Raw genomic sequence first — 25,560 nt, 5'->3', positions numbered from 1 at the left:
CTTAGGAGAAGATTGGCAGGTGGCTTCCATCCAGATGCCACCCTGAAGAGGATACAAATACCTCCTCATGCTTCTTGACACCTTCATAAGAATGCATACAGGCATACCCTACACAGACTGAAAGGGCAATTGAAGCAGTTAACAACTTCTACATGAAATCATCCCTCGATTTGGTCTCTCAGAGTCACTTCAGAGTGACAATGAGCACTCCTTTGTGGCCACCATAGTTCAATCTGCCTCCAAAGCACTGAGTATCAAATACCATCTCCATTGTGCTTGGAGGCCACAGTCCTCTGGGAAGGTAGAAATGGTCAACAAATACCAAAAGGTATTATTAAAAAATTCACACAAGGGGTGCCTGTGTGGCTCAGTGGGTTAAAGCCTCTGCCTTCAGCTCGGGTCATGATCCCAGGGTCCTGGGATCCAGCCCTGCATCGGGCTCTCTGCTCAGCAGGGAACCTGCTTCCTCCTCTCTCTCTGCCTGCCTCTCTGCCTACTTGTGATCTCTCTCTGTCAAATAAATAAAAAAATATATATTAAAAAAAAAACTCACACAAAAAACATCACTAAATTGGAAAAAAGCTTTGCCAATCACCCTTCTCTGTATAGCTTCCAAGCAGGCTCTGGATGGGTGACCTTTCCTAACTACAGACTTCTTCATAGATCCACAGACTCTTGGGATACAAACTCATCTATCCAAATTCCAGCCAACTTTAAAGGAATACAGCCTAACAGTTTCTACCACCAAACAAGAGGCACCTCTGCTACATGAACCTGGTGACCAGGTTCTAATCAAGGTTTGGAAAGATGGCTCTCTTGCCACAGTTGCTCTCCAAAACATGTGTGTCCTGGATCTGCTATCAGTGGCACAAGGAGGAACCTGTCTATTCTTGCAAGAGGAATGTTGCTTTTATGTCAATAAATCCCTAGAAGTCTAACAAGAACTTTGGGAACTTTGTGCCACTCGACTTGGAAACCAATACACCCAAACCCCCAGGTGGAACCACTTGTCCTCCATATGGCAATAGGTTTCACCCTTTATTCCCCTCATCTAGGGGTTCTTTAGGTACTACTCTTTGGACCCCAACTAATCAATATATTGGTACCCTTCGTCTCTTCCAGATTACAGGCCATCAATCTCCCACTGGTCCTCAACAAAGGATGTCACCTTTAGATGCCTATAACTCTCCCTTTCAGAAATCCCTTGGATGGACTCCGCCAGCCACCTCCGCCTTCTCTCCTTGACAATCAGCATGGCACAGACTCCCCAAATCTTCACAGCTCAAAGAAGCCAGAGTGGTCATTGTCCCAATTCCCAATGATCTGGAGTCCAATCCCTTGAGGGGGGAATGTTAGGCAGTCAGGCATGAGCCAGGAGGGATAAAGCAGATGCTGGCCACACCCTTGGAGCCTCCCCCCAGAGTTAACAGAACAGGAAAGACCTAACCACAGAGCCACACAAAAGCCACAAGGGGACTTCCGAAGAGCCGAACATGCGCACAAAAGGTGCCACTTGCCCTTAGGTAACCTGAAGTCACAACAAAGCCACAACAAAGCCCCTTAGAAACTCATAAATATGCAATGTATTAAGAAGTACAATTGTAACAGAATGGATCATGGGTAGGTGCATACGCAGAAGCCAAAGTATAGACAACCACTAGCTGTCAATCAAAAACGTCAATCAAGACAAATTTACATATGCAAAAAGCAGGTTTGAAAGGATACAGCTGGGGCTTCTTGGGGCCATTGCCACCCTGGCTCCAGCATTGGCCCACTTTCTTTTTTGCGAGGGGACTCCACTTATCTACTCAATCAACGCTCTCTCCCCATTCTGCCCTCAGCTCACCAATTCTTTGGTGCCTCAGGGACAAAATCTGTAACAGTTGTTACAGTTGTTAAATGTTGATTTTTAGTCTGTCATTTCTTCAATATATATGAGATGCCATTCTTCTAACATTCTTCTTGTAACAGTTGTTAAATGGTGATTTTTAGTCTATCATTTCTTCAATATATATGAGATGCCATTCTTCTATCACTCAGCAACTGATGATATAATTATAATTCCTCTGAAAAAGACATGGTAAACGATTATTTCTTTTCTTATTAAAAAATGTCAGAGTTAAGACCAGAGTAAGATGTTGGCAAAGTAATAGAATCTGGTAGTCCTAAGCACTTCTTTCCTTCCTTCCTTCTTCCTTCCCTCCCTTCCATCTTTTTTTTCTTTCTTTCTTCCTTTCTTTCTTCTTTTCTTTCTTTCTATCGTTGTGAACTCACAGATTCTTGTTTATTCATGAGTTACAATTACAATCACAATTTTTCTGAACCTCAAAGAATCTAAAATTTGGCCCGTCACTCTTTAAACCATGTCTTTGTGTATATGCTTCATTTTTAATTTGGAATAATTTCAAACTGACAGGAAAGTTGCAAGAACAATTCAAAAAGCTTTCTCATCTTGTCACCTAGTCATTAACATTTTACGTCTGATTCCTCCTTCTCTCTGCTGTTTTTCTTCCCTGAGACATTTGAGTAAATTGTAGTCCTGATGGCCATTAACCACAAACACTGGAGTGTGCATTACCCGAAAACAAGGCTGGCTCCTAGAAAGCCTCAGGACAGCTAGCAAATCTGGAAGTCAACACGATACAATATTAATATCATCCCTAACTTCTTCAGTGGCCTCCTCACTCAGAAAGAAAGGTCCTGATGGTGGAAAGAAGGCGATTTAGTATGTTACAATATGCAATCTAAGAATGAAATATCTGTTTCCTAAATAGTGTTTGCACTTCTGGTAACTCTCTCTGGAACTGGAACATTATTTCCTTGAATATCGTTGGATTAAGGTCTTGTGGAAGAAGATAAGTGAGAAAAATTAGCCATAAATCCAGCTCATGATTTTTGTTTTTTCCCAGCAAAATACATTCTTTTTCCATATAAGGACATAAACAACTACAAACAGTTACAGACTTACTTAGGAGCAAGGCTTAAAAAGATGATTCCCAAGCACATGTCAGGTCTTGCTGACTTTCAGACTGCTTTTACTGTACTTGAATCTGTAGAGCTGCAAATTTAGTTAGAGATCACATTCAAGTTTTCAGATACTGTCATGGCTGCAGGTCCTTGACTGTGCATAGCAAAGTTGACTTCTCGAGATACTGCTGTTAGAGATGTTCAAAAAAGCCTTGAGATCTCAGGAGTGTGTAAAATATGAATTTTGGTGCTTATTTCCACCCCCCCTCACCTTTAAGGCATTTTTATTATTTTGTTTTCTATCTCCTGCATGTTGTTCTAAAAACAGGGTTATTCTCTATTTGGTTTTTGAAATTTTTTTTGTTTTTGTTTTCTTAAATGTTTTATTTATTTATTTGACAGAGTAAGAAAGAGAGAGAGGCAGCGTGCATAAGCAGGGGGAGTGACAGGGAGAGGGAGTGCGAGAAACATTCTCCCTGCTGAGCAGGGAGCCGATGCAGGGCTTGATCTCAGGACCCTGAGATCATGACCTCAGTCAAAGGCAGATGCTTCATGGACTGAGCCACCCAGGTGTCCCTGTTTTTGTTTTTGTTTTTATTTAGAGAAGGAAAGACAAGGAGGGGAGGGGCCGAAGGAGAGGGAGAGAGAGAATTTTAAGCAGACTCTATGCCCAGGGAGGAGTCCCAAGAGAGGCTTGATCTCAAGATCCTGAGATCAAGAGTCAGATGCTTAACCGAATGAGCCACCCAGGTGCCCCTGAAAGTTTTTTGTTTTTGTTTTTGTTTTTTTTAAAGATGAAACCAGTCTAAGTAAACTGTGAGGTGGTTTAATTACTTATTAATATATTCTTGTGAAATTCTTAAGTTATAACTGATATATATTGAAAGACATATATATATTACTGACATGTATCACTCTCTATAGTTATACTATATGCAACGTATGTAACTAATCTAGATCTATAACTAACATAGATATATAACTAATATCGATATATATTATACTGTATGTAACACGTTCTGGTGATTGCTTTCAAATCAAAGTGCATCATTCAGGGATCATTTATATGCCATAGATTCTAGGGCTATTCTATTCTAAATCCATCACGTGATGTGCTACTTTTAGAGCTGGTGTGGTATAGACACTCAAATAGCACTTCAGGGTTTAGGGATTTGTGGCTTTTATAGCTTCCTTTTTTAGTGGCCATGGCAGGACTGTGCCAGAAGCTTGGACTGTCCCCTCTTCCTCCGTCCCTTCCTTTCCTTCATGTGCTTACTCAAAGATCATAAACATATCAATTCTTGACACACCAGAGACAACTGTCTTGGTGGCTACTCTCATGGCCTTCTCTCCCCAGCAACTTGCATTCCGGTGAGTTCTCTCCATGAATAATCAGGTCCCCAAACTTTCGGTCCCTACACTCTCAATCAGGACAAGTGAGACTCAGCCACCTTTGGTGGCTTGCTGGCTATATGGCTTTTGATGTGAGTTTGATCTTAGCCCTTTCCTTCTTGTCCTCAGGTCATTAAATATTTTATGATCATTTCCCAATCTCAGGCTGGCCAGCTCTTTTTTCTTTATCTGAGCTAGAAGATAAGCCACATGTTTTTTTCCTTTTATAAATACTTACATATATATGTTGAACACACACAGAGTAAACATTACCTTTGATATACAATACAAATATTTTCTCAATATATTTTTACATACATATTGTTCAGCCATATTATCTATTTGTACTCCAGAAATGAGGAAGCCAATTTATGGCTCTGTTTAAAAAGCCCTGTGATTTGGGGCACCTGGGTGGCTCAGTGGGTTAAAGCCTCTGCCTTCGGCTCAGGTCATGATTCTGGGGTCCTGGGATCGAGCCCCACATTGGGCTCTCTGCTCAGCAGGGAGCCTGCTTCCTCCTCTCTCTCTCTGCCTGCCTCTCTGCCTACTTGTGCTGTCTGTCAAATAAATAAATAAAATCTTAAAAAAAAAAAAAGCCTTGTGATTTATTTTTCCCCTAAATTCCCACTCTTCATAAGGGATACAGGCCCATTATGTAAACAAGCTATAAAAACTCTAACCAGCGATCCCAAGTCATTGCCAAAGTGAAGTGACAGCTTGCGTCTCAGGAAATGAATTTGTTTTGATGGCAGTCCCTTAGATTACATGTTGTTTACAACCCTTCGTGAGACTGAGAAGACGATGATATGCAAGCAGTATGACCCGTGTAACCACAGGGAAGAATCAGGCTTTCCCATATACATAAATACGTCCAGCCGTGCTGTCTGGCACGTAGACGAGCTCACACTTCCTCACTTCCGGACTAACCAATGATTATTTTTACTTATTTATGACAGCCTATCTCCAAAAAGAATTTGAGGCAGCTTGCAAAATTGATTAATAGCCATCAGAAAAACAGACTTCAGGGCCAAAGTCAGATTTTTTTTATCCGGAAGAAAGTTTCACCACATTAAGCGTAACAGTTGAGCAATGCCAGGAGTGAGCTAAGAATTGCATGGGGAGACTCATTAATGCTCATTATGTACTTTCGGAGCTCTGGAAATACAAACCCTCAACCCCCCTCAAACCCTCCATAATATAGCCGGTTATATCAACCTAGACCACTCACAATCATGGAGATGTTGTTGACAGCTTTCAGAAATAAAGGACATCTGTGTAACAAAACCTACAAAGCTTGTCTTTTAATAAGAGCCACTCCTTGCCCAAATAGAAATTCAGTCCAACAGCAAACAAAATTTTCCTATAAAAGGAAATATGAGATTTGCTGATTTGATTTTTGCCAACCTGAAGAATCACCATACCAGGAAGAATTCTTTTTTTTTTTTTTTTTTTAACACATACAAAGATTTCCCCTAAATAAGACTTAGAACTGTAGGATGATATTGTATTTCCCAATATGAAATCTTTCACTATGGGGGTCTTAAGCTGTTTTGGATTTTCCAAAAAAGCATGTTGTAAAATATATCCCAAACCTGGATATCCTCATCTAGTCCCCACCATTTCTTGCTTGGACTATTGCAGTAGCCTTCCAATTGGTCTCCTTGCTTCCAAGCTCATTGAACTAAGGTCTGTTCTCTTCAAGGCAGCCAGTGTAACCTCTGAAGATGGAAGTCACACCATAAACACCTGCTCAAACTTTGCAAAGACTTGCCATCTTACTCAGTTATGTCATTTTGTTACATCCCTTGACCTCTCCCTTTTACCTGCCACTCTGAGCCCATGTCCTACTTCTTCTTTGTGCTCACTCTGTTGCTACTCCTTGAACCTCTCTACTATACGTCCAACATACTGAGCCACTCCTATCACAGGTTCTTTGTACTTCTGTTCTCTCTACCTGGACATTCTTCCCCTTGTTATCCCGATAGTTTCTGCCCCAAAGCCTTCAGGATTCTATTCAAATGTCATGTCACCGATGGGAACCTTCTCTAACTGGTCGCCTTATGTGAAATAGCGCGTATCTGTCAAATCCTGCATTCTGTCTCTTTCAGTACTTTATCATCAGTTGATATTTTATACATTTTTATTAATTTGTTTCCTGTTTCTCCCAACTAGAATATAAGCTCTTGGAGAGGCAGGCAGGACTCAGTTTTTATCCTTTCCTATTCCGAGCATTTTGTACTCTAGATCATCACTTTGCAAAGCGCTCACTGTTGAATGAACAATTACATTTATCCACAAGCTAAGATATGGCATTTATTTGTTTTTGATTGAACTTCTCACTGAATGTATTAATACTGGTAAGGTCATACAGATCAGAAGTTCTCATCAGAAGTCATTTGGGGCGCCTGGCCAGCTCAGTCAGAGGAGCACGACATGCTTGATCTTGGAGTTGTGAGTTTGAGCCCCACACTGGGTTAGAGATTACTTAAATAAATAAATACACTTTAAAAAGGAAGTCATTTATATGAGAACATCATTACCTTTTTCTTTTTTTAAATCATCATCCCCCAAGGGGTCTTTTTAGATATATTTTTTTCCTAGTCACCCCCATGAAATTTTAATACCGTAGATACATTGCATATGCTCTTATGTGCTGTATACCCCCACATATCTACGTATCTGTGCTTTGTGATGAAGAGTAAGATATTGTCATACAGTCCATAAGAAGTAATTTTTGTCTCCAATGAGAATGCATGATCAATATCTACACTGACTAAAACTGGGAAAATTATTGCTTAGTTTGTTCCATCTTAAATATGAGGTCCAGGGGCGCCTGGCTGGTTCAGGGAATGGAGCACATGACTCTTGATCTGTGGGTCATGAGTTCAAACCCTGCATAGAGCTTACTTAAAAAAAAAATGGGGTCCATAGAAGAAAAATAATAGTCCAGTTTGACTTTTTAAAACAGTAGAGGGGCGCCTGGGTGGCTCAGTGGGTTAAAACCCTCTGCCTTTGGCTCAGGTCATGATCCCAGGGTCCTGGGATCGAGCCCCGCGTCGGGCTCTCTGCTCGGCGGGGAGCCTGCTTCCTCCTCTTTTCTGCCTGCCTCTCTGCCTGCTTGTGATCTCTGCCTGTCAAATAAATAAATTTAAATAAATAAATAAAAACAGCAGAGAACCATGTGAATAGGTACTGACTTCCCCTGTTACCTTGCAGGGTTATGTCCTCTATGTGCCAATTGTATCCCTTCTTCCAAGTAATTGACCAACTGTGGAAAACACAGGAAATCAACTGCACACAGAGTCCCTGCCTTTCGTTTCCGGGCTGGCTTGCTGGCTATATTCATCTTGATAGTGTGCCTGCTCTGGGGGCACTCTTTATATTACTCAATGCTTTATGATGTTTTCTCCTGCCTCGTTCGTGAAAGGACTCAGACCACAAGCATGCGAGGATCAAACAAACAAAAAGCAATAATAAAATAACACAAAGGAAAGTCTGAGAAGTGTGATACAATAAGAACTATATATGTGGTCTTTATCAATGGTTCCTGACACAGAGCTTCTCAAACCCTTGGAATATTCTGAGTGCTAGAAGTGTTTTTGTTATTCATAATGAGCCCTTTTCAACCATACTGGAGTTTATGTTGATAAAGTGACTCTTTGTAGATCCCTAGATGGCTTTGGAATGGGGGCTGGTTGCCAGAGGAACGAACTATGTGATTAGAGGGTTAGAACTTTTCATCCTTTTCCGCAGGACATCCAGAGAGAAGAGAGAGGCTGGAGATTGAGTTCAATGGTTTAATCCTATGCAGTGAAACCTCCATAAAAACCTCTAAATGGCATGATCTGGAGAACTTCCAAGGTGGTGAATGCATCAAGGTACTGTGAGGGAGGCCCCCTCAGAGCCGGCTTGGAAGCTCTCCAGTCCCTGCCCCCACTGCCCTACTTTGCCCTCTGAATCTCTTCCATTTGGCTGTTCCAGAGTTGTATCCTTTATAATAAACTGGTAAAAGCAGGTGAAGTGTTCTCCCTGAGTTCTGTGAGTAGTTCTAGCAAATTCTCAAAACTGAGGTGGAGGTCATGGGAATCCCTGAATTGTAGCCGATTGGTCGGAAGGACAGGTGGCACCTGGGGACTTGGGTCTGGCATTTCAATGAGGGGAGTCTTGTGGGACTGAGCCTTGAGCCTGTTGAGTCTAACCCTAACTCCGGGAAGTTAGTATCAGAACTGAGTTGAATCTTAGGACACCCAGTTGCTATCCAGAGACTTGGAGAGCTTGTTGTGGGTGCGGGAAACACACACACATCGGGTGCTAGAATCCTTGGGAGGAAAACATCCCATAAGATCTTGTGGTATCTTGGACAAGACCATGGTGGTATGTAAAGGAGGGCCAGGATGACCATTCTAAGAGCCTGGGGTTTCCCGTGGATTCGGCAGAACCCCCGAGAGCTGCTCAGAGGATGCCGCAGGGATTCAGAAGGGGCGGGACGTATATGAAGGAAACGAGACCATTTTAACATTACGTATTTTGTCTTCCAAGAAATATTCTGATATGATTTCATGTGCAGCTGTATCTAGGAGATCATTAAGATTTAATGCAACGTATGACTGCTTTTGCCGCTCACCCCAAGCACCCCGTACGGCCACTTTCCCATTCCTGAGCTCTCAATTTTGCTTCACGGCTCGTCCGATTGATTTATGCTGTTGAGTAATATTTTTTCAAAAAAAGTACACAAATGCTACATTTTCTAAGTGATTGCATTCTAAATATACCTTTATTTTTCCTAAAATACGATTTGGCAGCCTAGGAAGAGCTGGGTCTCAAATGACTTTTGTCACGGCGATACATAGCGATCTCCTTATCGCCAGTTCTCGAGAGGTGCAGGGGCAGGTGAATTCTCACCTGTTTTTCCCTTTTTTGTGGGTGGCTTGTCTTTTGACCCAGGTAGGATTTAAGTTTTTTTATCCTTATAAATCCGAATATGTGCCAGGACGTGTCTCTTTGTATTTTTTACTTCACGTTTGCCTGGAATTCAAGGACTCTTAATCTCCATATACAGCTCTTAAATCACCTTCATAAAGTATTTTTCTGGCTTTTTTCCCAAAAGCCAACTCACCTGCATGACAAGCTCAGTTCTCTTTCTTGGCATCCTTTCGTATCTTTTCACTTTCTTTTCATTCTGTGAAAATTCCAGTTTGTTTCCGTATCCCCAGTCCATTTTCTTCCACTCCAGCGGCACCCTAAGCACTTCCAAGGATGACTTTAATGTTCTTATTCCATTCTTAGTGCCTTTCCCATCCTTTCTTACATCATTAATGACCCTCCTACCATTTCCTCGCTTGTACATTTTTCTCTCATCTTGGACAATTCATTCCTCACACAACTTTCATGTCTTAGAAGCTTTGCTGTCTCTCATTCTACTGAGAGTGTTTTACTTCTGGTTTCTATAACAAATCATGTTCAGAGGTATGTTTTTAGTCTGTCTTCCCGTGATATTTCTTTTAATTTTTTCCAAGTGAATTTTATAAGCCCCATTTAGTTTTTGGTCTTTCCGCGTATTGTAATCAGCACGGACTCATTCAGTGTTTGCCAACATAAATATGCCAAAGTTGAATCACTGTTGCTCTGCCCTGTGAATGTAGGTAATAAATAATTGCCCTTCTCAGAGGTTTGGGTAAGTTGACAGCTATTTCAAATTCCTAATAGATATTCATCTACTACCAAACAATAAATTATTTTTCCATCCCCCAATTTCTGATTCTCTGTAACCATGAGCAAACAAGTAAATAAAACACAACTTCCAGCAGCCCACTTTCCACTCCTACGCTTTTAGGTCTTCACACGTGAGAACCACAGCATCCTCCATGACACTGGGGTGTTGATCACCTTGTTTCCTCTTGTTTCCTCTTCCTCCTGGACACAGGACCAGACTAGCTATCTCAGTTCCTTCACAGTTACGATTCTAGCCAGAGGAATGAGCAGAAGTGATGTACAGCTCTTCTAGGTCTGACCAAGCCAGAGCTCCCATACGTGGCCCACTGCTTCCCACATCAGTTCACTGGTGGTTGGTACTCAAGGAAACATTAGAAGCCACATGGTTTTTATTGAGGTATAATTAATACATGAAAAACTGCACCTATTTGGTATATATGTTTCAAGGTGCACGATACCACATTGTTCACTAGGGGCGCTGGGTTGATAGGAGCTCTAGAATTTATAGGTCTTGTATAACTGGTAACTTTATAGCCTTTGAACAACTTCCCATTCCCCACCCACTTCCCTCCCCGAAAAGCCACCTGTTTAAGAGGGCAGAGCCTGTGGCAACCTGGATCCTTGAGTCACTGTGTAGAGCGGACCTTGCCCCAAGCCCTCATCACCATCTTGCAACTCAATTTGGACTCCTGTGTGAGGGAGGAAAACACTTCCGCTATAGCCACTGAAATGTTAGGCTTATTTGTTTCAGCAGTGAATGTATTTAAACCAATATATACTGTCTTTTTTCTACCCCTTCCCATCACAGTTATTTTCAGAAAGTGGCCGGATCTGGATAGGCGTAGAGAGACATGGAGAAGAGGGTGGGAATTTTGTAGGTAGGATGACATCATACAGGCTACCTCTCAAACCATAAGCCTGAGAAGAGGGACACAAAGTCCTGTTTCCCAGTGTGTACAGCCTGAGTGTTTTGAGTTATGCACCATTACGAGGTATTTTCTTATGCTGCATGTGGTTGTTGCTCTTTGAAGGGAAGACTGAGGATGAAGAGAGAGTGCCTTGGTACATCTTCTCAGTACCCCTTTATTCTCACTATTGGTCATGGGAATTCTGTCCTCATTCCATGTGTGTTTTCTGCCAGTCTTCGGTTTGGGCAATTCAAGTATTAATTTTTTATTTTTTACTTATTATTATTATTATTTTTTAGTGTTGAAACAGACACTTCTTGCAGTACGTGGCCTATCCCAGAGCTGTGCCCTTTTTCAGGACCTCCTACTTGATCTCTAGGGGTCAAGCTCATCAGTCAGGGAAGAATTAGATGTTTCAAATAAGATGAAAGGGAAGGCAATATTGACCTTTGATGGGAAGGCAATAATCAATAATTCAGGAACATGTTTTGAGCCAGTGAAATATTGTTTAGAGTGCTTTTGTCATCTGATATTTAAATAGCAGCAATAATAATACATTGCATATGATGACTGTTAGATTATAGGTTATAGATTTATCACAAATGATCTATTTGGTCAAAAAACAACCCCGGAAAATGCAGGAAAAATACAAGGGAAAGCAAATTAAGGAGTAGCAGAGTAGAAAAGGTCAAAGAAAAACTTTAGATGCGTATAATGAAACGATTACCAATGGATATACTTTGCATTTTATTTTGCCTGAAATGTACCCCTGAAACATGCAATGTCCTTTGTGTTTTAAAGGCAAATTATATTTTTTGATACATTAGGAGAAAGTACTCAAAGAAGTCCCCATTTTGTCTGTTTCTACTATCCCCCTTTAAGTCATCATCTATATACTACAATCAGGGTGTTGAGTTTTGTGGGTTTTTTTAAATATAAACAAGATCCTGTCAACTCCCAGTTTTAAGTCTTCCAATGGCTTTCCTTTCACTTGGAATAAAATCCAAATCGTTTTGACCTGAGTAATGGGGATTCTGACTCCTCTCCAACCTCTTCTCTTTCCACTTTCTTCTCCACCTCTGAATTTCTTCAGCCACACTCGCCTTTTATTAGTTGCTCAAATACATTGATTTCTCTCCCACCTTAAAACCTTGGGCTATGCTGATCCCTCAGCCATGAAGCCCTTCCCTGCATGGGTGAGAAAGCTAACCACACCTCACGTTAACAAACCTCCCGATGTTAGGCCGTTCTCTGAACCCCTGTAATGTGAGATTCCCTCTGCTAGATAGTCCATTTGAGCAACACACCTTGCAGAGCACCGTGCCACGTTTCCTGCATTACATGGTCAGTGCCCTAGACTACTCTGTGGGCATGTGGGCAGTGAAGGGAACTCAGAGCCATGGCCAGTGGCAGTTAGTACTTTCACACTGTTGTAGTGTCATCGAAAGAACACCTTTTTTTTAAACTCACAGATGTGCTCAATAATATTTACAGAAAGAAGAGATGAGAGGTCCGTGGTCCCTTTTGTAAAGTGAAGGATCCTTCGCAATATAAGGGGGAAAAAAGTCCTTCCCAATTTAACCAGTAGAGAAGATCAGACTTTTTTTTTTTTTTTAAGATTTTATTTATTTATTTGACAGACAGAGATCACAAGCAGGCAGAGAGAGAGAGAAGCAGAGAGCCTGATGTGAGGCTCGATCCCAGGACCCTGAGATCATGACCTGAGCCGAAGGCAGAGGCCCAACCCACTGAGCCACCCAGGCACCCCAAAATCAAGCTTTAATATGCCTGATTTTTTTTTAAAGATTTTATTTATTTATTCGACAGACAAAGATCACAAGTAGGCAGAGAGAGGAGGAAGCAGGCTCCCTGCAGAGCAGAGAGCCTGATGCCGGGCTAGATCCCAGGACCCTGGGATCATGACCTGAGCCGAAAGCGGAGGCTTTAACCCACTGAGCCACCCAGGTGCCCCTAATATGCCTGATTTTTATAAAAAACACCTCAGGTAACTGAAGCACACAGAATAGCCCTAGAAATACTTATAGGCATGACCTGGGAAAATCAAAGGTTGCTCATAGCTCTGAGCGCAAAGGCTGAGAAAAAAAATGAGCATAGGAAATTAGGTAAATTAGTAGGTAAATAACATAGAAAGAGCATATACATTCAAACTCTCTTCGGCCCCTCGATACGGGGAGATCTCTTACAAATGAATGCTTCTTTAGATGCTGACTCTCCTAACGTGGGCTCTCAGAGGAGTGCATGGCCATTTGATTACATAAACAAGCAATTGGAAGTGTTTTTACTCTAAGGCAAGACACTGCCCAAGAGATGACTTGTCTCTGGAAAGAGTCATTTAGGTTTGATTCCTATGAGAGGCTTGCAAAGCTGTGAGATCGTTAATTGGCTTGAAAGTCTTGCTGCCAGATGAAATCCTGGTTGTGTGTTCACAGTGCTCAGAGGATTTCAGCAAGGAGTTTGGGAATTGGGAGAGCAGAGAAACATACATGCATCTGAAAGAAATTCTTTTCCGAGGTAATAAAGAGGAGTCAAAGCTAATTAGAGACCATAGAGCAGACGTGTGCAAATAATTACATATTTATAGGGTGTACATAAATACTAATTAAAGTGAGCGTTGAAGTCGGGAGAACTAACCTCATCTGGCTGGAAGACGGCGGTGTCTCCAAAACAGTGATTTCGTGTCCCTGTAAACACTCTTCTGAACTAACACAATTAGCATGGCTGTTGCTCAAATTACATAATTTACAAGTGAATCCTTCAGACCTAACATTAAGGTCCGCAAATGCCATCATAGATCATTATGTTGAAAATAATTCATAACAAAGAATTTTTAACAAGAGACCTTCCCCAAGGTCACCACCCGTTCAGCTGGGTCAGTTTTTTGTGTTTTTTTGTTTTTTGTTTTTTAAGCCTCAGTGGATTTTAAAACTGCTTAAATCAAACCCTAAGTCATCAGTGGAAATTAGAGCCGGGCTGCCATCCACCCAAGAGAAGCAGTCACAGGAAATGAACTGAGTCCGCATCTGCAGGAGGCGTGTTCTCCAGGTGGAGGGGTTCTCATTACTAGATCCCATCAGAAGACAATGCTGTCCTAAAGTGCTGAGCTCCGCAGAACTTTTCTGCTCCCATCAGTGAGCGTAACGTCAGCTGGCTCCCGCGCTGGGTATTGATGTTATGTAAACATGCTTACATAAGGGAAGGAGAAATAAACACGCAACCGGTATGTCCTGCTGGCTGCCGAGCGATGCCAGAGCATGCCTGCTTTGAATCGTGCTTCATGTACAACACAAAACATGACTTCGATAGATCTGTGCAAGAAGGTGCAAGCTATGGAGCAAATGGCATCAAAATACACAGCGGGGCTGTGTGGTTCTGTGGTTCTGTGTCTGTTTCATCGTAACTGGATTGTCGATTCCGACATAGATGCTTATAGGACACCTGGTTGATTTCCTGCTCTAATACAAAGCTGTATTTCTAGTAAAGCCGTGACCTCTCTCTCTCTCAATCTCTTTTTTAAAGATTTTATTTGTTTATTCATGAGAGACACAGAGAGAGGGGCAGAGGCAGAGGGAGAAGCAGACTCCCCACAGAGCAGGGAGCCCGATGCAATACTCTATCCCAGGACCCTGGGATCATGACCTGAGCCGAGGGCAGACGCTTAAATGACTGAGCTGCTCAGGCACCCATGACCTATTTCTTTATTAGCATTGTACATGGAGTTGATTGTCCTAGATAGCCCCCCTTCTTCTAGTTCCTTCTCCCCAGAAATGCCCAGACACATCCTGGTTGCCGTGAAGAACCTTGGCTCTGGGTTTGAATCTAGACTCCGCTTCTTATTAGCTATGCGACTCTGAATAAATTACTCCATGCAGTTTTCTCCTTGCTAAAATGTGGATAATAGCACCTATCTCCAAAAGTGGGTAAGCAGATTAAAGGAGATCATGTAGCCGTGGGTGGCACATAGGAGCTAATAGATGCTAGCTACTTTGATTATAGAACACCCAGGTGCATTTGATGGTGTGCAAACCAGCGTTTATGGCCCACTTCAGGGGAGCACTGTGAGGGAAGTCTCTCTCACGCTCAACCCCAGTGCTGTCCTTGGTAGGTCAAAGGCCGCTTCCCTGTTACTTGCTGGCCTCACCCTGCAGACCATTCTTTACATAGCATAATCTTTTTGCGGCTGCACTGGGCCTTCCCTGCCTGGCCGCCGCATGCTCTTGGGTGGAAACCATCCCTGGGCGGAAATCACAGAGGGTCCCCCTGCTGGGCACGTGCACTTGGGGGCAGAACCTGGAATTGAGGGCACATACACGCTCGTCCCTTCCTTCTCCCTCACGTCTTCTTCTGGAGCCCTCAAGTCTCCTGTGCTGCGTGGCCCTTGGGAGCTTAGCTCTAATTTGTGGTTAACTAAGCAACAGGTGTTAATCACACTCTTAACCTACGCATACATTAGAGGGAGGCCCTATTCCTTGTGCATGTTTTAGTTTGCTGAGGTAAAAACCTCAGAGTGACTCATTTCTGGGCTCACTGTGGTCATGATAATCGGTGGCCCTTGCAGACACAGCGTAACTGGCCAAGCATTTCAACCGTCACCACCAGTCTCTCACAAGCGCAGGTTAGGACGCAAACAAAGTATCCGAGGAAGATGCCTTTTCTGACCAACTCGTTGTTGGTTAACAAAAGCAACAACAACAAAAAGCCTTCTAAAATAAATAAATAAATAAATAAATAAGCACAAGCTTATTTTATTTAAACTAGAGTAGTTTGCTTTAACAAAGATCCTATTCAGTGGATAAAACATGTTTTAATCACCTCTTCTTCTTCCTGTTGATGAGGGAGGGATTCCTGCCCTAAGGTTACAGGGATGGCCAAATCAATAACACCCATCCTGGAAGACAGAGACCTACGGAAGTTCATGAGTCACGTAGATTTACAGCCCAGAGGCTATAAGTAGGGCCACACAGGAACAGAATGACAGCTAAGGGCTGTGGCAAGCTGTTGTCAAGAGAGGGAGGTGGTAGGGGGTTCCCTCCGTGGCCTGTTTGAATACTTCTGCTAGCTACCAGGGGGCTGAAACCCATTCCTCAAGTAGGAATGACCTCTGGTTTCCTTGACAAGGAGGGTTATTTGGTGAGGGACCTTATCCATGAGGTCCACTAGGATGTTCAAGGCCCCCCGCAATTTTGCCAGATGTCAAGGTGGTCCATAACACAGGACCTTAGTTTTAGGCCTTATACCAGATCTGTCAACATTGTGAACCTCTCACTCTGTTGTAGAAACCAGAGCAAATGGATTTCCCAATGGGGACTATCATTTGCCAAAGGACCCTATTTTTTCCTACATATGACACCAGACTGTGACAAGGTAATATTGTAAGACAGAAGCAATTATTTGGTACCTTAGGCATTTTATTTCCTTTCCTTAAATGTGCATGTCGTTTCTCCTTCACTCTAGTCCCTAGTGATTAAGAGGGGAGACAGAGGAGTTTATGTTTCCCAATTTGGACACCTTCTCAAAACAGCAGAAGGACGTGTCCTTTTCTTTTGTACCGTATAGCCACTGCTTCATGACCTCCCGCCCCCAACCCACTGTTGGAAAACACTTGTCTTTTCCTACATATTTCTGTGGCATATTTGTATTTCTATTTTTGGCAACATGATAAGCCTTGGGAGCTCAGTGCTTGCCCTTTACTTTGCAAAGGTAATTATCAGAAGGATAAGAACAAACAAGGCTCTTGTCTCCCTTCTCCATCCCGTCCTCTGCCTCTTAGGCTATGCAGCACTCATCCATACAATTCAGCTGCTTAAAAAATTAGGTAGACTATGTGTAGCATTATAAAAAAACAGATCTTTTTAAAATCCAAAGGTTTAACGGGTAGACACCTAAAACAGTGCCTGGCATACAGTAAGCCCTTATTCCAATATTTGTTAATAAGGTAAATGTCTACAGTAGGTATGATCAAAATGAACCGGCACGTAGTTCAAAAAGATGAACACACCTACATGAAAAACCTACAGGGCCTACCTGCTGCCTCTCAAGGTCAGTACTTAAATTGGATCGTGTAACAGTGTTTTTCTGAGTGAAGATCCTGGGTCACCTCCATCAGAATCACTTAAGAGGGTCCTATCCCAGTTTGTCTGAGGCTAAGAATCAGCATTTTTGGAGAGCACCCCGGCTGATTCTTCAGTCCACTCAGTTTGAGAATCACCGGGCTAATTAAATAGGTGCATTTTAGAGGAAAGGAAGGAAGGCGCTATGGGTTTTTTCTGTTTGTGTTCCTTGAATAGTCATCTGTTGAAATTCTATCCCACAAAGTGATGGTATTAGGAGGTGGGGTCTTTGGGAGTTGATTAGGTCCTAAGGGTGGTGCCCTCTTGAATGTAATTAGCACCCTTATAAGGAAGGCCCCAGAGCTGACACTTGCCAGTGAGAAGATAGCCATAAATGAGGCAGTGGGCTCTCACCCGTGAATCTGCTGGCACCATGATCTTGGCTTTCCCAGCCTCCAGAACTGTGCGAAGTAAATGTTTATTTATTAAACCAGCCAGTATATGGTATTTTTATCACAGCAGTCCAACCAGATTAAGAAAGAAGGTAAGAGACTCCTCTTCTGACCAGCACAGGCCCACTGAGTCACAGTTTCATTCTCGGTGTGAATACAGGTGTTTTCGGATACTTCCATCACCTGCTAAATTCTTCTCACCGACACACGTACATAAATGTCATGATGAAAAGAGATGTGCCTTTGAATTGTGCTTTAAGGCAGTTTTTTAAATTATTATTCTTAGAATGTATCATTCATTTTTAAAAAATTACTTACTTAAATCTAAGGCAAGCTAAACTGAAAACACCTAGGTCTCCATGCTCTAACTCCTTTTGTGATAGGCTTCAAAATTACTCTGTCCTGGTTCTCAGATACAGTCCCAGGGAGCCGAAGGCCCTGTCACACTGAGATGACTGCATGGTGGCCTCCATGCCAACTCCTCCGCCGTCTTGGATTTGATGATTGCCTCTCTGCTCTGTGCAATAAGGCAGGCTTTGAAGTTCATGAAGAACCCTTTCCGCTTGCAGACCCTAAACTAGAAGTAGTTCAGCTCTTCTCGATTTTGGGATAACCTAGACTCCTCTGTGATAAGGCCGAGACGGGTGTTTTCATGGGAGAAGACTTGTGTCCTTAGCTCCCTAGGCTGCTGGGGCTTCTTCCTTTTCTTCACCCTTAGTGTTAGGGAGCTAAGGAGAAGGAGGAGGATGATATTAGGGTTGCCTATCTTCCCCGGTCCTGTAGTGCTGGAATGGACTTCTGGTGGAATTCTGTCCTCCTCACTTCACCCCCTCTAGACTTCTGCCTTGGGCTGGTGGGCTCTCGGGCTTCCAGCCCATCCACTGGGCAGCCTTCACTCTGCAAGACTGAGAGGAGAGGTCTGCTGTGGGGCCTGTAACTGCTTCTGCCCCAGGCTTGCTCGTCATCTCTGCCCTACGGTGGCCACACGCATGCTACCCACAAGGGAGGGACCAGCAGCTCTTGCGGACATGCTGCAAGTATGCACTAGAAGCAAGCACGTGAGGACCTTGAGGCCACAGCATAAGAACCTGTCACGGTCATGTGGGTTCCACTTCCTGCTGGATCCATGAGGCTATTCCTGCCAGTGCTGTATTAATGCCAGATCTGAATTCAGTTGCCTCCTTGTCCAGACCACCTTGCAGTGGTGCCTGTCATTACCACTGCCAGCAATTACCACTGCTGCCCCTCTGTCAGGCACTGTAGGCGCTGGGATTAGGAAAGGGTGTACTTCCGTGAGCATGGTTCGTAATGACAGCAGGTGGCCTCAAACACCTCAGGGATGATGTTGACCTCATGGTGATGCCCTTGTCTGTGGGGCTCTGCCTCAAACACAGGCATGTCCACTGTGTCTTCCCCGGGGATGGCCTGGGTACAGCTGTAAGCCTCCATGGCGGTCTTGGGGGTAAACAAGATTTTCCTAGTGAAAAAAAAAAAAAATCCCTTGTACCCGGGTGGGACACAGCTGACAGTTAAAAATGTGGCGGGTGGCAAGCTTCAGGTGGGACTGTTGTTTCTTGTGACTTGGATGGCTATCTTTACAAACTTCAAGGGAAGGTGACTGGTTAGCTCCAAGGTCTTAGTAGGCCAGTGGCCTCTTGCCTATGTGTCTTCCACATCTGTCCTGCTTCTCCTAGCATGCAGCCAGCTGGGCCAGCATCACAGTATCAGGGCTTGCTGGGCTAGTGGATTCAAGGTTCAAGATCACCACCAGCATACGGTGTACCTCCATCACTTTTCTTTTTCTTTGCTGATCTGGATACAGGCTGTCTCAAAGATCCGTGGGTACTTGAATATAGCACACTCTCCCTTGGACAGTTGTCGCTGCAGTGTCCCCGTGGAGGTAACACAAATGGTCACTACGCACTGCTTTCTGCTGTGTAATATGGGCAGGCTCGCTGCTCAGAGCTATCTTTTACCAAGACATCTCTCTGTGGGTCCTCCATACCTCCCTCACCACACCTCACAGGCAGGCCACCAGCGCTCCCCAGGCGGTGGTGACAGGTGGCTGAGCCTGGTCTGTGCAGACCCCGTTTGGTTCCGGGGCGCTCCGAGGGGATCGGCCAGGAGGGTGTGGGAGTGCTGATTACCTACCACTCAGCCCTTTGCAGCCAGCCCAGGACAAGCCTGACTTACTCCCCGAGGGCAGGAGATGCGGGTCGCGCTGGGGAGGGGCCTCCCCTAGCCGCCCCCTTGGTCTCCACCGCGGCTGATCGTCATCCTTCAACGTGAGCCAATTCCAAACGCGCCTTCCTCCCGAGCCTTTCTTGCAACCAACCCCAGGGCCACCTTTAACCCTCTCTTGCCCACTGTGACCTACAGACGTCCCACCACCCTTTGTCCTCGTTCTGCAACGGCAGGCCCCTAAGGGTAGGAACTCCACCCGGCGGACTCAAAGACCCCGCCCACACCCCGGCGGAAGCGCAGCGCGCATGCGTAGACCGCGCCTCCACAGGGACTGGCAAACCTCTGGGGCAGGAGAAGGGGGCTTCTAATTACAAAATTAAAGATTTCACACGTGGGCCCAAACTGCATCGTTTTCCACTAGAAAATTATCAAAAGGCAGGTGCTGTATTTGTTCAGAAATTACAGTCTCTCTGAGCTGGAAGGGACTTCAGAAATTATGTATTACAACCCCCTCATCGTACACAGAGTTGGGAGTAACTTTTCCCACAGGTACCCAGAATCCAGAATCTGGCCCTCTGGCTGAGAAGCTTTTTGGCATCAAGCAATGTCCTTCAACTGACAGCATCTTCTGCATTTGCAAACTTTCCTTATACATAGAAGTGGCATTTTCCCCCCAGATAAACACAAAGCAAGTTTGATTTATCCTATGAACAAATCCAAAACATTCTTTGAAGCAAGTTGTTTTAATAGATGTATGGTTGACCCTTGAAAACATGAGGGGGTGTAGGGGTGGGTTAGGAGGGCTGACCCCTGCCTGTCTTAAAATCTGAGGATAACTTTCGACTGCCCCAAAACTTAACTATTGAGAGCCTACTGATAACATAAACATTCTATTAACACACATGTTATGTGTTATATGTTATTTGTATTAGATACTGTATTCTTAAAATGAAGCAAGTAGAAGAAAGAAAATGTTATTAAGAAAATTATAAGGAGGAGAAAACACATTTATAGGACTGTACAGTATCTATGGAAAAAGAGTCTTCCTGGATGTGGACCTTCACAGCCCAAACTTATGTTGTTTAAGGGTGAACTGTAGATGAAAGCTTAGTGTTCACTGCTATTGCGAGCTGCATTTGAGCTATTTAGCTATATTTGGAATCAAATAACTTGACTACATCAAATTTAGGAGAAACAAAAATGGAGCTGTTCTATTACTCAAAATGCCCCTTCTGCTCAGAAAGATTTGATCTAAATCTGGAGGAGCACTTGCTATGGGATAGGCCTTAATTCTTTTAGGCCTGGGTTGATGTAATAAGGAAGATGATACAGTGATACCAGGATAAAGAAATCCTCTAAAGTCGAAGGCACTCAAAGCAAAGTCACCCTGGTAATAAATGGGTTTGCAGGAAGAAGCGTTGGTTCCCTCCACACTGGATAAGAAGGATCGTCACCTAACAAATGAGTCAGAGTCAAAGACATCAGGCCCTGAATTTTTACAAAGATCAGGGTTGGAATCAGATTAAAGTAGTGGCCAGAATTCCGGGAGTCCATAGGAACTAGCCTGTTATGAGGGAGAAGGGGTTGCCATAAAGCCATATACGTACCAGAACATGTTCCCATGCTTCACATTTTACTAACAGCTCCAATCAAGACATTTTGGATTGCAAGCCAATTTATTCAGAGTTATTATGTGTTTGTGATTTGGTTTCATAAGGGAGCTAATGGGATGAATTAAGACATGACATAAGAATGTAGGAACTATCTTACGAGGTTAGATCCCCGGACCATCCAGCCCAGTGTTCTCTTACTGACAGAAACACCAAAGGATGAATCACGGGAAAGCATCACTGTCTTTCTGGGCTGACCTAAAACTTTGGTTGGGTCTGACTTCCCTTAGTAGTCTTTTAATGTATCCATCATTCTTAAATTTGTTCAAAATTGTTTATTTGGGGGATAATAAGTTTTCCATACTGGATGACAGAGTCTGTGTTGTTTACTTAATTTATTTCCTGTAAGTCATAAGAATGTCCCTTCATCTAGCTATATCAGAATTGCAAAAGGAATAGAAAAACATCCTTCTGTCTTTCCAAGGCCCTAAGCCAGCCTGGTCTAGAGCCCACACTGGACACTGAATAAAGATGGTCTGTAGCACCTGTCCATCTGATACATTCCATATCTTCATCTTCCTCTGGTTTTCTCTTAACTTTCAACCTCTAGCCTGGTGGCTCATTCCACCATTATCTCCTTGCCCTGACTCTCTCATCTGTATATTTTCATCTCCTGGTTGGAACTCTCACCTGAAGTCATCCTCTTTCCTTTTTTGGAGAACTCGTGGACCATCTTAGGACACAGGTCATTGGCCTAAGCTACTCATAGCCTTCTTAATGTGCGGGATCTCCTTCACCAACTCAAATGCCTACCCTCCCAAATAACTTATTTCAGTCTTTCAGAGGAAACTATACACATGTTCACTTTATACACATCATTCTTTCTTCTATGAATTGCAGTCTGAAATTTTTACAATTCAATAACTCCGATTCTAAAAAAGTCACCCAGGAGTTGAAAATGAGTGAGGCAAAAGTGTGTTGGGAGACTTTATCCTCTGAGCCAGGTGTTAGCCTGACCAAGCTATATAATCTTGGGAAGGTACAAGTGAAATGAAACTGCATTGGAGGAGGACAGAGGTGGGGGTTCCTCTATAGCTGATAGGTATGATGAATTTATCAGCTTTCCAGGACATACGTGAATTTTCCAAAAGTACATTTACTGGGTGCTGTCCACTAGGATTAGGGATTCCTTTTCAAGTAAGCTGACATTGGAACTTTATTTCTACTTATCTTTCTAAATATAATTACTCTTTTGTTAGATCCTGTCAGAAGAAACCGTGTTACAGGTTTCATGCCACATGCTTAATTCCATAAACTTCACCCTCCCCTCTAGCAGTGGCACAATGACTGCACCAAATCATTAGTGCTTTATAATTTTCAAATATTTAAAGCTTCATTTGCTATGTTAGGTGGTTTTACAGTCGACCCTTGAATAATGCAGGGGATAGAAGTACTGACCACCCCTTACAGTCAAAAACACATGTGTAACTTTCAACACCCCCAAACTTGGCTGCCGATAGCCTACTGTTGACCGAAACCTTACCAATAACACAAACATTTGATTAACATATATACTGTATGTTATATGTATTTATACTGCATTCTCACAATAAAGTAAGCTAGAGCAAATATTATTAAGAAAACCATAAGAAAAAGATACATTTACAGTACTATCCTGTATCTATCAGAAGAAATCCACAAAGTGGGGACCTGTACAGTTCAAACTTGTGTTGTTCGACTATGTATTTCTTTGTTCTTCTGATGTGCAAATATGTATATAGTGTGGCTGAGTATAATTTTCTTTATATCTGTTTCCACTTGCAAGATTCTTATCTAAAGAATACCAAAACCAGTTGTGCTATTTTAATTGGAGAATGTTGGTGGCTTGGGCCAGGGTGACTGTGGGAGTGTGGAGTGGGGGAGGGAAGGGGTGAAAGGTCAGGGGGAGATGGGGCAGCGAGAAGGGGTCAGATTCTGGATATATTCTGAAGGCAGAACCAAAAATATCTTTTGGCAGACCAGGTGAGAAGTGTGAGAGGCAGAGAGGAGAAATGAAGAAAATCAATTGTCCTAGTGTGTTAGTGGTAAGTGTGTTTTCATCACTAACAAGAATGAAGGCTACCACGTGATATCATTAATTTGTCGGTGACTCATTCAACAAGGATTGTCCAGTGTCTTTTCAGTGCCCTACGTGCTAGAGACACATTGGTGACCAGGATGGGCAGAAATCGCAGCCCTTCATGAGTTTACATTCTCGAGGGTGGAGACATTTTATATATATATATGAGATGACGATAAGTGCTAAGTGCACGGGGCAGGGTGCAGACAAGGAAGGAGAATAGAGAGGGCCAGGGAAATTCATGTGTGGTTAGTTCTTAGAGCTTATTAAATAATATAGGGGATTTTTTCTTGCCTCTGTTTATAACAGCTTGATACTGGGAAGTATATTCATTTTATCAATTTGAACACCAATACAACAGAATATGGGTCATATACTTCGTATTTCTAGATTTTTTATAGTATTGGAAAGAAGAATGAAGAATGGTGCCCAGGATAAGTGTAGTGTGCTTCCTGAGCACACGGACAGTGTTCCCCATGAAGATAACAGAATATTTGAACAATGAGTAGCAAAGTACTTGCTTAGACAGTAGTCACTGCAGACAATTGGGTTTAGGTATCTACATAGCATCACCTCTATTTAACCTACTCAGGTTGTCCTCATTAGGGCTTTTCACTTAGAACACCATTATAGCAATCATATACTGTATTTTTAGCATCTTATATAAACTTCCCTACAAATGCCCAAGTTATATAACCACCCCCCCACCCAGACTCTTCTCCAGCCTCTCAGAGACTTACAGTAGGGGTGAGGACATGTGCGTGGTGGGAGATCCCTGTTCTGGGATGGAAAATGCTCATGTCCCAGAGGCTGGTTCCCCCTTCCCTGGGCAGGGCTGGGTGTGTATCTGCAAAATGTGCTTCCTGATACCCCCTTCTTCTATTCTCAGCCTTGCCTCCGCTGTTACATTTTCATGTAACAGGTGTCACGTTGCTGTGTTCCTGAGCTTGGAAGGCTCTCTGCCTCCTGTCAGTTGTGTTCCAACAAACCCCTGGGGCTCAGCTTCAGAGGCAGAGGCACCTGAGAGATGGTTCTAGTTCGCTCATTTCACAGATGGCAAATGAGGCTCAGGGAGGCCCGCTGACTTCCTCCCAGAGAGAGAGCACAAACATGGGCAGCCCCGGGTCCTCGGATTGGATTGCCCCTCCGGCAGGACTTCCGTGAAACCAGGAGTTTTGCAGATCTTAGTGTTCTCATACACATAAAATAAGGGCCTCCGAAGACCCTTTCATCTGTGCATTATGGTCAGATATGCTACTGGGTGTGTACTGATTATACTGGACTTGAGAGTTTACAGTTTTCCATGCAGTGGCTAGAATGTTACCAGGAAGAGGACATAATTTTGCTTGGCTCTTTAAAGCTTAAATTCAGTTTTTCTTTTTTAATGGTAAGAATGTGAAGAAACAAATGGTAAATTCACCCACGGCAAAAAGAAAAAAAAAATAAATAAATAAAAGAAAGAAAGAAAAAAAAAAAAGAGGCTCAAATACACATCTTCAGCTGACTCATGTCCAGGAAAAGCACTATGTTACGTTATTCTTAAATAGGAGTTTACCTAACTATATCAGGAAAAGTCTCCTTCTGGTGTGGCTGTGGGGGGAGGGCAGGAATACGGAGGGAATGATGGTGATAAGCATTTTCCAAATTAGGAAACAGATATGCTTTTCTTCTTACTCTCTTACATAACTGATCTATTTTAGAAGACAACACTAAAAAACTGAAATGAAATACAAATCTCATGATTTTACTACTTTGTTAGCAAAGACAGAAGCAAGTAATGCTCGCAGGAAAAGAGGGGAGAGCTTCCCCCCAGTGTTCTCCTTCCTGCCAGGGAGCTGTTCCCACCCTCCCCTGGGGGTTCCCTCTCCTCCACTGCAGCCTCCCGGGTGAGCCAGAGACCAAAGTCTGAATTTTAGAAAATGAATGAAGAAAGGTGCTAATTTTTCTCTTCTCTTAATTTAAAAGGCAGTCACATCAAAGTGCATACCTATCCTCTTTTGGGGGCACGGAATGATGGAAGACTGACCTGTCTACAGCCGGTGATTGTTTTGCCCCAGACTTCCTGTTTCAGAGGGAAATTGTGCAGCACACAAAGGCGAGAGAGGCGGTACAGCCTCTTACATAAATAAGTTACATAAATGAGAACCA

At 43.2% G+C, this 25,560-nt stretch overlaps 1 pseudogene across 1 annotated transcript in view; it reads right to left on the bottom strand.

The window, feature by feature from the left end:
• LOC308338223 (large ribosomal subunit protein mL42-like) overlaps positions 1 to 18,464 on the bottom strand; it is a 135,656-nt pseudogene extending 117,192 nt beyond the window's left edge. Inside the window, exon 1 of the transcript in view lies at positions 18,322 to 18,464. The product of the transcript in view is annotated as a large ribosomal subunit protein mL42-like (transcript). The remainder of the gene's footprint in view (positions 1 to 18,321) is intronic.
• Positions 18,465 to 25,560: the final 7,096 nt, after the last annotated feature.

The sequence above is a fragment of the Martes martes genome (genome assembly GCF_963455335.1).
Source record: "Martes martes genome assembly, chromosome: 2".
In the NCBI taxonomy this organism is placed as follows: domain Eukaryota; kingdom Metazoa; phylum Chordata; class Mammalia; order Carnivora; family Mustelidae; genus Martes; species Martes martes.
Note: the sequence above shows the minus strand (reverse complement) of the source record. Positions and strands in the feature narration are given on the sequence as shown.